Here is a 13077-nt window from a genome sequence, read left to right as displayed (position 1 = left end):
TTTTAGTAGTATAAAGTCAAGTAACTACAAAGAAAATAAAATCCTACTAACATGACAACAGAAAATACTGAAAGGAGTAAAAGCATGGTAAATCAATAGATACAGCTTAACATAGTGTTTCGAGATGGCTGCTCTGTAGTGCGAGACGATGCTGACCAACTGCTGAATTAAACCAGCCGGCGAACCCTGAAAACTTGACAGTTTGTGATCTCTCCTTGTTAAATTTTACTCCCACTGTGTGTGTGTGTGTGTGTGTGTGTCGATGAACCCTTCTTATCATTCGTAGCCTTCAATCTGTCACCATGAGTCTGGCGTCAAGGGTTCAGTCTTCATATCATGTCCTTGCATCCATAAATTTGATTCTCCACATTTCCGATTTCCTTTTTGGACTTTGCCTTTGACTGCTGGGACAAGGAACTTTGTTTTTTGACTCGCCTGACCCAGAGGTGAAATACTTAGTCCTTGATAAAAGTTTTCCTTCCAGCACTCATCATAAAGTTTTGTCTTCATCTTTTTAGTCTCGTGAACTCTACGCTATTAAATTTCTAGTGAGTCATTGCAGTTTGAAAGAGGAGGAAAAGAAAATAATCAAATATAATCAAGTGTTCGTAAGAAACATGAATTCCTGTTGCATAAGTAGACGCATGTTATTTGGAGGAAACAAATAAAACTAATTAGTGAATATAAAAATTGAATGAAAATGTACATTAAGATATTCGTGGGATTAACCTTTTTTTCAGCAACTGTCACGCTTTTTGTATAGATTTCACAGTATTGCTGGATGAAGAATGCACTATATTTCTTTCAGCGATCAAAGAAGTGTTTGCATCGACTTTGCTGTGGAGGAGTAAACTGAAGGAAATCGGCTTGTGAATGATGCAATTACAATTATAATTAGAATTACAAACAAGCTAAGGATTTAACAAGAGATATACTCACATTTACATGCACATATTTACATAAGGAAATCAATTAGACAAATAGAAATAACTAATAAGTAAATAAATATTACACATACATTTCCTTCGTCTTTCATCTTCCTTCTCTCACAAGCAGATGCTTCTTGAAAATTATACGTCTCACATTTCATCTACGTCAGCTGTGGCCTCTCCACACGCCGCACGTGCTCCGTCAAGGTACAGAGTGCAGCCCTAAGGCGTGTCCCCTTTGTGTAGGACCTAGAAACTTAAACAGAAACAGAAACCCGGTGTGTGTGTGTGTGTGAGAGAGAGAGAGAGAGAGAGAGAGAGAGAGAGAGAGAGAGAGAGAGAGAGAGAGAGAGAGAGAGAGAGAGAGAGAGAGAGAGAGAGAGAGAGAGAGAGAGAGAGAGAGAGAGAGAGAGAGAGAGAGAGAGAGAGAGAGAGAGAGAGAGAGAGAGAGAGAGAGAGAGAGAGAGAGAGAGAGAGACAGACACAGACACAGACACAGACACAGACACACAGACACACAGACACACAGACACACATGCACACATGCACACACACACACACACACACACACACACACACACACACACACACACACTAAGAAGTACATGTATAATTTTCTTTGCTTGAAAAACCTGACTGTCGGTTCTAAGGTGTGACTAATTGGATATTGTCTGTTAATACTCAATCCATTATTTTTTTTCCTTTCGTTTATAAGATTTCATTCATACATACTGGATGTCTCAAGCCAGCTGATCATGTCTACTGGCTGCATTAGCCTGGAGAGCATCCGAGACAGTCGTAAAGGCAAGGCTGTCCTCCCTAATTCACCCTTTCATGTTCTGTCTCCTTCAGCACTTCCCGCTAATGTCTAATTTCCTAGTCTTCTGTATTACCGAAGTCATGTTCCTAACTTTCGGCCTTATAAGTGGCTTCCAGAGTTTCCGCTGAAGCCATTGATTCTCCTTAGATCTGTCCAGGTAGGTATATGTTGTTTTATTATGGAGGAATGTTCGAGATGCTGGCGATGTTTTCTTTATAGAATAAATTTACTCTTTACGATCCATGCTATCCTGAAAGAGAATCAGATGACTGTGGTGCAACGCTCGGCTCACATACTAAGAGGTTTGAAAGTTTCATTTTTGTTCACGTGTAAGCTTTCGTTTGAGACGGCTCACTTATTTTATCATTATACTTATCCCTACCATCATCATCACCATCATCCCCATTGTTATTGTCATTATAAATGTAATTTTTGCAAAGGCCAGTAAAACTCGCAAACAACCTTGGCGGTGTGTGGTGTGTTGTTTATGAAGTGGTGAGTCCTGTGGCTCACAGCGGGTTCAGTATAGAGTTCATTCAGACACCGCCTCGACAACTGGTGGTTTTTATTTGCCTGTCCTTGGGATGTTATCTAATCTGCATAAAAGACAGTGATATAGGTAAGCGCTGAATTAGCCCCAGTTAACGTCAATGTCTTTAGAAAAACGAATTATAAAGCAAATAAAGAAATAAGGGAAGAGATAATTATGTTGATTGTAGTGGAAAATTGCAGTTTCTTTGTAGGAGGAAGCACGCCGTCGTCACACTGGTTGGCGACATGCAACTTCAATGTTGTCGAGTCGTTCCTGCAACTCTAGAAAATTATTACACACGTCATCAACGCATAAGCAACGGTATATACGCATCAACGATATGTACGTTTCTTCTTGGACTAGTTTCCACTATTTTTCTTTCTTTCTTTCTTTCTTGAGAGAGAGAGAGAGAGAGAGAGAGAGAGAGAGAGAGAGAGAGAGAGAGAGAGAGAGAGAGAGAGAGAGAGAGAGAGAGAGAGAGAGAGAGAGAGAGAGAGAGAGAGAGAGAGAGAGAGAGAGAGAGAGAGAGAGAGAGAGAGAGAGAGAGAGAGAGAGAGAGAGAGAGAGAGAGAGAGAGAGAGAGAGAGAGAGAGAGAGAGAGAGAGAGAGAGAGAGAGAGAGAGAGAGAGAGAGAGAGAGAGAGAGACGGGTTCTAGAACTACCGATAGATCAAAGGGACCTGCAGGAGATAGCATTGATGTATAGGTGAGCTGGGGGTAGCGAGGAGGACGCTTTTCGTTTCATCAAATAACACGTGTATTTATTCAAATTGCGGTGTTATGTGATCGTCAGGCTGTCAGCGCTGCTCAGAGAGCATTGTCCACAGCAGCAGGCCAGGTCACACAAACACTTGGCTTGTTTATGCGACACGTGATGGAATAACCCTGAACGTCAATAAGATTTCCGCGTCCCTTTGTATATCGTAGTGCTGTAATTTTTTTTCTCTTGCTCACTGACTTGATTTCATCTCCACCTGTGTGTGGCGTGATCTGACACTTGTGTTTCTGAAACTCTCGTCCTTTTTGATGGTCACATGAAGGTATTGCTGCCTTCACTTCCTGTACCTGTCCTTACCTGACTGCTTTCGACCACCGAGCATCACCTGCAGTGTATAGAGCAAGAGATCTCATATTTACTGGTGTGAGACGTGAGTGCAGGTGCAGTGAATTATCAATGTTGCTCAGTCTCCCCTTTTGTTAGGGAAGCTTCAGCGGATAGGATGGACGAGGCTTTCACCTCGAGGACACTTCAAGGTTGCAAACGTAAACACCTCTCTCATGTACCAAGGTCTCTCACATCGTGCACAACGGAGACTACCACACTGAATCATTAGTTCAGTGGAATTAAGGGCAGCAATATTACTGTTTTCGTGAGAAAACGTAATATTTAAGTCAAACTCTTATCATTTGACGTTATCTTATATTTTCCCAATACGAAACACTCTCAAAAATACCCCTCCCCCACACACATATACACACGCACAATGTATATGAACAACCTTTATCGCCCATATACGCCCATGCTCTCTGCAGCACACACCTCCCATACCCCCGCGGCCCACACACTGCCAGACACAGAGAATCCCCAATGACCATCCCTGGCTAGCGTCCCTGTCAGCACGCAAGTGAGAACAACATTACATAATAATTACAGTCAGTTTGGAAGACAAGCAAGCGTAAATTACTCCATCAAAGTACAATGATGAGCCATTCAGGTAACAAATTTATTCAGGAATCAAAATGCAATACAGTTCAGTACATGGATGAGATATAATTCAGTGCTGTAGGAAAATATTAACTTTTTCATTCATCAGTTTTTTTTTTCTATTATTGATTTGCGAACTTTATTTTCATGACGAGGTACTTTGTAAACCATTTGGGTGCTTGTATTAACGACCAAAATGAGGAGTGCAGTCAACAACGTTCGTGGGAAAATCATAATAAGGCTCATTACAATAGCTGGTGAATGAAAAGCTAGCAAATGGATGCACGGAAAAAATAAGTGAATAAGTAACTAAAGAAAATGTATAATTAATGAAGAACAAATCAAATTAAAATACCTCAAAATCTTAATCCATCTCTACTAAAAAAAAATTATATTACTTATCTAAACAATAAACTGTACAGCAAACTAAAGACGTGGAGTACTAAGTTTCAAGATAAGCAGCAATCCTCCTTCATTCCCTTATCTTGCTTCAGTTGGTTTTTCCTCGTGTTACTTAATATATATTTCTCTCTCTCTCTCTCTCTCTCTCTGTGTGTGTGTGTGTGTGTGTGTGTGTGTGTGTGTGTGTGTGTGTGTGTGTGTGTGTGTGTGTGTGTGTGTGTGTGTGTGTGTGTGTGTGTGTGTGTGTGTGTGTGTGTGTGTGTGTGTGTGTGTGTGTGTGTGTGTGTGTGTGTGTGTGTGTGTGTGTGTGTGTGTGTGTGTGTGTGTGTGTGTGTGTGTGTGTGTGTGTGTGTGTGTGTGTGTGTGTGTGTGTGTGTGTGTGTGTGTGTGTGTGTGTGTGTGTGTGTGTGTGTGTGTGTGTGTGTGTGTGTGTGTGTGTGTGTGTGTGTGTGTGTGTGTGTGTGTGTGTGTGTGTGTGTGTGTGTGTGTGTGTGTGTATATATATATATATATATATATATATATATATATATATATATATATATATATATATATATATATATATATATATATATATATATATATATATATATATATATATATATATATATATATATATATATATATATATATATATATATATATATATATATATATATATATATATATATATATATATATATCTGTAATGTGTAACATGTGATGTGTGTGTGTGTGTGTGTGTGTGTGTGTGTGTGTGTATGTGTGTGTGGTACAGCGGCTCTCTCTTAATGCATAACATGAGATGATCAAGAACGTTTCCTCATCTTGCTTTCAACGACTGTGTTTATCATCGTTGTCTCTTTGTTTTATGAAAAATCAGCACAATGCCACAGCACTCACTATTTTCAAATAATAATAATTCCCACCGACTACAAATTATCACGTAATTTCTATTTGAGCTCCTCCCACACGCTGCTTTCAAGCCAAGCCTTTACATTAGACACTGCAAAAATTACACCATTTCCCAACCATCACGGCAATGTAAATTTCCATGAATATTGAATGAATACATCCCCTTTTTTCTTTCACATCACTCTGCGAATTAATTGCAGGCCAAAAGCTAGCGGGGTTATCGGGTCCCAAGGTTGCAAGGTTACCTCATGTCACGTCATGCCATTCGCCGCCATGGTGAGAGGGGAATACAGCGTTAAAGGAGACACTCAGTTGGATCACCAGTGGCTCTGTAGTGACTAATCAACTCCTACTCAGCGTCATACCACTTGCGAGAGAAGGGTATGGAGCCTCTATATTGAATTTTTGTCTATCTATATCTATTGATCTGTTTGCTTTATTGTGTATCACGCTGTTTGTTGATTTGTCTTTTTGTTTGTCTGTCTATCTATCATCATTCTTTTTATACTTTGAGCTGCAGCAAACTTTGATGAAAGTAATAAATGACCTGTAACAATCCCATATCGATTACACACGCCAGCGGCCATCAATTGTGTATTGTACTACATTTGCACATCACTGAGTTTCTTTATATTTCGCATTCCCCCCCCCCTCTCTCTCTCTCTCTCTCTCTCCTAGTTAAGTGAAATTTGATTAACTAGTTAGAAATAACTGATAAATACTGAACTGCCTTCCTAATGCATTTCAGTTAATGGACGATATTTTTAAGTCATCTTTCATAATAGGAATGAGATGATTATCAACTACCTACATATAATAACAAAACCCAGCTTTCTTGTCCTTTTATAATATTGAGAGAAGGAGAGAGAGAGAGAGAGAGAGAGAGAGAGAGAGAGAGAGAGAGAGAGAGAGAGAGAGAGAGAGAGAGAGAGAGAGAGAGAGAGAGAGAGAGAGAGAGAGAGAGAAATGGTAAGACTGAAGTTATCCCACTTGTTGCCTGAGCACTGCAAGAGGCGCCCCGGCCCCCGGGCTGTGGTGCAGTGCAATGCTGACACTGGAGCAATGGAAGACAACACACTGCCATGCCGATGGGGAGTCTTTTCTCTTCTTATTCACCAAACACATTCAAATTGCATTGATGTATGTCTTACTTTATGCGACAGTTCTTTTGTTATATATTCAGTATTGCTTAATCTTGCTAGCTGTATCTAATTTTTGGAAACTACTCATAAATGTAACCTCTGTCATTCCTATTCCTACTTACATTATATATGGTACAATATATCTAGAGCCATTACATTGCTTTGACGATTACTTCAAAAATAAATTGCCGTTTTAGGGATATTACCTTTTTTTCATAATCAATTCACGATACAGAAACAAATCATGGTCTACATCTATATATTTTTATGAATTTTCTTTCTATTGGTCTTGTACAATGGTAATTACGTAATATCCCATTTTGGTTACGGATCGCTGACGAACACAGACGAAGTGCACTGACCTAAACACTGCAGAGGAATACAGATCACGCACAGACGCATTCAAAGTGTCTGGAATGGATCACTTTCAACACGCTCCGAGCAGCGTGGGAGGAAAGAGGGCAAAAACACACAGGCTCGTGCCATCTGAGGTGAAACATAGACTGTGTGGGCATTTTCTCTCTCTCTCTCTCTCTCTCTCTCTCTCTCTCTCTCTCTCTCTCTCTCTCTCTCTCTGTGTGTGTGTGTGTGTGTGTGTGTGTGTGTGTGTGTGTGTGTGTGTGTGTGTGTGTGTGTGTGTGTGTGTGTGTGTGTGTGTGTGTGTATTCTGTCTGTCTGTCTGTCTGTCTGTCTGTCTCTCTCTCTCTCTCTCTCTCTCTCTCTCTCTCTCTCGCCTCTTGGGTTACGTGTGAGTGAAGGGGACGCGTGACGCAGATGCCAGATATTTTGCCTTCCCTCTGGACACCTCCCTTCGCCCACGTCAAGCCGCTGCTCTGGTTCGTGGGTCTCCTCGCTCCCTCAGTCCCTTGATCCATTTATTCCTATTTTTCCTCTCTGTGTCGCCGAATATTTATATATATACTACACCAAGGTCAATTTCGCTTAATACACGTAACACAATCCTCCCTCGTTTTCTTTTAACCGTTTTCTGAATCTTCTCATTTGTTTCCCTCTCTCTCTCTCTCTCTCTCTCTCTCTCTCTCTCTCTCTCTCTCTCTCTCTCTCTCTCTCTCTCTCTCTCTGTTTATTTTATACTTTTCTTGTTTTGCCTTTTTCTCTTGCTTTTCTTTTATCCCTCTTTTTTATTGTCTCCTTTTTTTTTTCTCCACTTCTTTCTGCCTTTGTGTTCATTCCGTTCCGGCTTTACCTCCGAGCGGTCTTCCATCCCCGTCCCTGTTTCCTCTTGCCTTGACAGCACCACTCCCTCGCCTCCCCTAGCCGCATTTCTGTGTGTCTGGAGGCTGTGGGGGATCAGCACCCTACTTTAACCTTTCAGTCCACAGTGCGTTATCGAAAAAATTATCCACACACGCTTCTCGTTGAAGACCTGAAACATAAGAGGACTTTACTGTTTTAACCTCTTCACTGCTGGAAAGCAACTTTACCTTCAGTTCTGCGTACGATTAGACAAATTCATTTATATTAGAAAAGGTGTATGGAGGTCAGAAGATTAATGGCCGCAGTCTTTTAATCCTCACGCAAGTTTCTGAAAATGTATGAAATCACCAAATAATCATCAGAATGAATATGGAAAAGCGTCATGGTACTGAAGGGGTTAACGCAGATGTGCACTTTACAAAGCCAGCAACACTTCCATTACGAGATGTTTTATTTACATTAATACGTATTAGTGGATTCAATAGTTTTCCTATAAAAAACTGATAAGGAAGGCATTGCCTCCATCACTGTGTTCAAGTACCAGCACACGAGTCCATAACAAGCCAACACCGAATTCTTAACGGGACTCTTAACGGGAAGGAGGAAAGCTCTCTCTGCCTCACATCCTCTGAAAACCAAGTGACCCAAAATTTCGCTCAGAACAGGAAATTCAAAAGCCACCAATGATCAGCTATATAGAAAACGGTATTGAGGCGTGACTGGAGGACCAAGGCGGAGCTCTGAAGATCCGAGGGGGAAAAAGCTCAAGGACTAGAATAAATGGCGAAGCCTAAGTGAGAAAGTAAACGTGAGAAAAAAATGGTTTTCCTTAAAATAATAATAAACGTTCCACTTAGGCCTCGCTGTACTAATTATATCAACGTTGATCGACATATAAAAGAGGTGGTCAGGAAATCCAAAATGTAGTTACGAACCTCGACCGGAAAAAATAAAGAAATAACGAGCTTCCGGGAGAAAATAAGAAAAAAAAAAATTCAAGATGGAGAAATGTGAATTTCATAAGATTAGAGAAAGAGAGAGAGAGAGAGAGAGAGAGAGAGAGAGAGAGAGAGAGAGAGAGAGAGAGAGAGAGAGAGAGAGAGAGAGAGAGAGAGAGAGAGAGAGAGAGAGAGAGAGAGAGAGATGAATATCGCTATACATATGAACATTGCAGATACTGTTGTACGGATGAACACACACATACGCACACACACACACACACACACACACACACACACACACACACACACACACACACACACACACACACACACACACACACACACACACACACGGAAAACTTTGACTGACATTCTTCTAACTTTCTTTTTCTTTATAACATTTTTCACAAAGCTTTCACTGAAAGCAACACAACGTCTATGAAGTATTCAGAATTCAAAACCAATAAAATAAACTGCTTTCGAAATTTCCATTAGGAGAAATCTGTGACAAAACAATAGCATTAAATCATTGTGGAGGCGCCCCACGCACACACCCATCCACCCACCTACCGACACACACACACACACACACACATTTAAACACAATACCCATCGGACACAATTATTTCTTCAGCACCTCAGTTATTACCGTTCCACTGAAATTCTCTCTAATTACATTCTCTTCATAGTCCTACACACCTGCACCCAATGTCTCAACTCCACACCGCCCCTCGTTGCAAACAATGGGAGTGCAATTAAATAGACAAGGCACACACTAAACAAGACACAGGATGATGGAAATGAGTGGGAGACAAACAATAAACACAATATCGTATCCAATTTAAGCCTGAAATTTTACTCTAGAAATAATTCAGGTACAGTGTGTCCTTCTGAAATTCACTGAGGATGAAACGAGGAGTCGAGCTCAAAGTGTCTTAACGAGGGAGTTAGCCGGCAATGGTGCACATAGAGGCAGAAGGGAGCCGGTGCACGGAGAGATGTTAGCGTGGGCAGCAGGAGGGTGGGAGATATTTCCTAAAATAAACAGGGCAATATTTATGGTAAAGATGAAAGTAAGCAAACTCTGCCTCCCCCTACTGGCTTGACTTTTTCCTTTTTTTTCGTATTTTTTTCTTCTTCCTTCCTCCTCAGCCGACACTTTTCTCCCCAGTCCCACATTCCTCTTCCCGCATTATTCCCTACTCCTTCCTCCGCTATTTTCTTATCTCCCTCCTAGCACTTCCTTGCCTTGCCTTCTTCCACCACAACTACACTCTCGTCTCTCTTTAATCCTTTGTCTCAGTCCACAATTTAACTCCTGTTGGTGAATTCTTCCTGTTTCTCCACCAATTTTGTCAGTCACCAACACTTAATTTTCCTTCCAACCATTTCCCTTTTCTTCATGCACTATTTTCTTGCCTTCCTCCACAACTTCGCCTCTCTAGACCATTTCCTATCACCTCATCTGCCTCCGAAACAAAGGATTACCAGCTCCTCTCATCCCTGCTTCACGCTAAACATAACAATGCATGCACGTAATGACCGCAGAACTTTACTCTCCGCTGTTGACTCTTTAAACATCCTGGAGAAAGGACGCGGCTTATCTTTTGCTTCCTTGTTATAAGTAAACATATATTACAGCGTACTTGATGGTCTATTTCTTTTACCTGCTTTTCTCGGAGCACACAAAAAAATTCTGGTTATTTACGGCATATGTGCACCAGAGAAAGATTTTATACGTTAGAAATGGTGATGTTTTATCCTTCTAAAATGTTGATGATGATATGACAGTTAATGTTCAATTCGGTCTATGCAAAATATGATTAGAGAGTGAAGTGGGAAATTATTCTTATTTTTATTTCTTATCCCTTTTTAAGCCTGATAACACGACTTCAGATTAACTCTTCTACTTACTCTCTCTCTCTCTCTCTCTCTCTCTCTCTCTCTCTCTCTCTCTCTCTCTCTCTCTCTCTCTCTCTCTCTCTCTCTCTCTCTCTCTCTCTCTCTCTCTCTCACTAAGAGGAAAAAAAGAGATGGAATTTCACATAACAGAGATTAAGAAAACAGTTTTCATGATATATTTGAAGTACAAAATGCTTTCAACATCAACACATAAAGCAGTGTAGCAAAATTGCTGGTGTTGTTGCTGGTGTTAAGAACATAAGAAAGTAAGGAAGCTGCAGCAACCCATCAACACTGCATGTGGTACTTTTTGTAAAAGTAGTAGTAGTAGTAGTAGTAGTAGTAGAGGTAGGGGTGGTAGTAATAGTAACAGAGGTAATGATGATGATGATGATGATGATGGTGGTGGTGGTGGTGGTGGTGATAATAGTAGTAGTAGTAGTAGTGGTAGTTTATGTTGTTAGATTATACCGTAAAAAAATACTAGAAGATTTTAAATAACCGCTAAAAAATACTAGAAGATTTTAAATAATCTTTGCACAATCATAACTTAGTTGCTAAAGTGAACACTCATGGCACGCGTTAGTCGAAGAGGCAAGTCACTAGAAGCGCTATCTTTTCCAGCAAATTTCACTCAGGAAAGGAGAGTAACGTAGGAAGTGAAGGAGCGGCAGACTTCAACCTCCTCCTACTTACCACTCTCATGCAAAGACCAAGGAAAACATTTTAACCTTGTTACATATGCTGAGAAATACTACTAGAGAGAGAGAGAGAGAGAGAGAGAGAGAGAGAGAGAGAGAGAGAGAGAGAGAGAGAGAGAGAGAGAGAGAGAGAGAGAGAGAGAGAGAGAGAGAGAGAGAGAGAGAGAGAGAGAGAGAGAGAGAGAGAGAGAGAGAGAGAGAGAGCCATCGTAAATATTCAAAACACCCAATTAAGAAAAGATCTCCCCTTTTTTTTCTCTTTACTTTCCCCCATCCTCCTCCTATCTCTCCTTTTCCTTCTTCTCTTCATTCTCCCTTTCCATTTTCTTTCCCTCATTTTCCTCCTCTTCTTCCTTCTCATTTTTCTCCTCTTTCCTTCTTCCTTCTACACATTTAATTTCTCGCCTCCCACTTTTTTCGTCTTTCTTGACCATTTCATACTGTTTCGCCCCCACTTATCCTCCTCTAATTGGGCGTATCTTGCGTGTCCTAGTTCCTCCACCACTCGTCCGCCCAGGCCAGGCACGAGCAGTAGGGAGTGTTTGTGAGTCTTCCAACACGTATGTAAGCGTCAGGGGGTTTCCAGTCCCTTTGCACCCTCTTGCATCCTCAGTTCCGGTTGTCCCTCTCTTCACAGTCGTGTCTCCCCTTCCTCTTCTCGCCCATTTGTTTATTTAGGGCTGGCTTCTACTCCTACTGCTTCTGCTGAGTCTTTTCCAGTTCCTCTTCTGCTTTTCTTTTTATTCTTTTTTTGTTTTTTTTCGCTTTATTTTGCACTTTTCTGAACTCATATTTCTCTTTAATTTCTTCCTCTTCATCTTCTTCTTCTTCGTGAAATTGCTACTCTTTCTCCTCCAGTTTTCTCTTTTCTGTCCTCATTTTCTCCTTTTATTTTTCTCTTCATCTTTTTCGTGTTCTAACTTTTCTTTCGCGCTCGTTAGTTGTTGTTGTTGTTGTTCTTGTTGCCTAATGTGTGTTCCTGTTGCCTTGTTTCTCTACTTTTTCTTCTTCTCCTTCTCCTCCCCTTTCTCTTCGTCCTCTTCCTTCTCTTCTTTCCCTAATTCTCCTTCCTTTCCAACTGCCTCTTCCTCGCTGTTCTTCTCCGTAATCCTGAGCCTAATCCTCTTTTTTTCTACGGAAGTAAGTGCACGGTGTAATTCCTTCCTTAATAACGTTGTGGCCAAAGAGGATGAAGAGGCGCAATATAGAACGTAATACGCAAGTACAATAAAGATATTAACGTAAAAAATGGTATATTACGTATCACACACACACACACACACACACACACACACACACACACACACACACACACACACACACACACACACACACAGTGGATAAAGGAAAAGTTTTTAGGTTTGTATCATCACTCATTTCGGGTTAAAAAATGGACAGCAATAACCTCCAGTGTGAGTCTCCAAGGTTCTTATTTTTAGGTGCGTTGGAAAGACGTGAGGTGCGTGCGTCAAGAGGGATTAAAAGTGCATGGATATGGAGCACTGGTGTGTGTGTGTGTGTGTGTGTGTGTGTGTGTGTGTGTGTGTGTGTGTGTGTGTTTGCTTACGGTGATCCTCTCTATCCTTCCCCCCCACACACAATCTGATATACTTTCTGTTTCAGTAAACAGTTTCAAGTACAAATTAAAAAGGCATTTTTATAGCGTACAATGTATCTAGTATAGGTAGAAATGATGTATAGAAATACAATTTTGATTTATATTAAATTATGTATTTATATTTTCATTTTTGTGTACGTATACTTATATCTAAAACATAATTCATGTTTGTTTTCTGTTTCTGTTAATTAAGGTCATTGTTATTATACATTTACATTATCACTGGTCTGCTAACGAGATTAATCTCTGCAGACCTTATCCATGTTATTGATTC

The 13077-nt window shown here is 40.6% G+C and overlaps 1 protein-coding gene across 11 annotated transcripts in view; it reads right to left on the bottom strand.

Annotated features, from left to right (window-relative positions):
- Window positions 1–13077, bottom strand: part of LOC123518934 (neuromedin-U receptor 2-like) — a 302841-nt gene that overhangs the window by 268109 nt on the left and 21655 nt on the right. Inside the window, exon 3 of one of the 11 annotated variants that reach the window (XR_006678924.1) lies at window positions 728–1185. The exons of 7 other annotated variants lie outside the window; for them this stretch is intronic. The gene's annotated coding sequence lies outside the window, so the exon portion shown is untranslated. Of the gene's footprint in view, window positions 1–727; window positions 1186–7074; window positions 7811–13077 lie in introns of those variants that run through there. 3 more of the 11 variants (XR_006678926.1, XR_006678927.1, XR_006678923.1) reach the window with 3 other exon arrangements.

This window comes from Portunus trituberculatus, chromosome 44 (genome assembly GCF_017591435.1).
Source record: "Portunus trituberculatus isolate SZX2019 chromosome 44, ASM1759143v1, whole genome shotgun sequence".
NCBI lineage: Eukaryota > Metazoa > Arthropoda > Malacostraca > Decapoda > Portunidae > Portunus > Portunus trituberculatus.
Note: the sequence above shows the minus strand (reverse complement) of the source record. Positions and strands in the feature narration are given on the sequence as shown.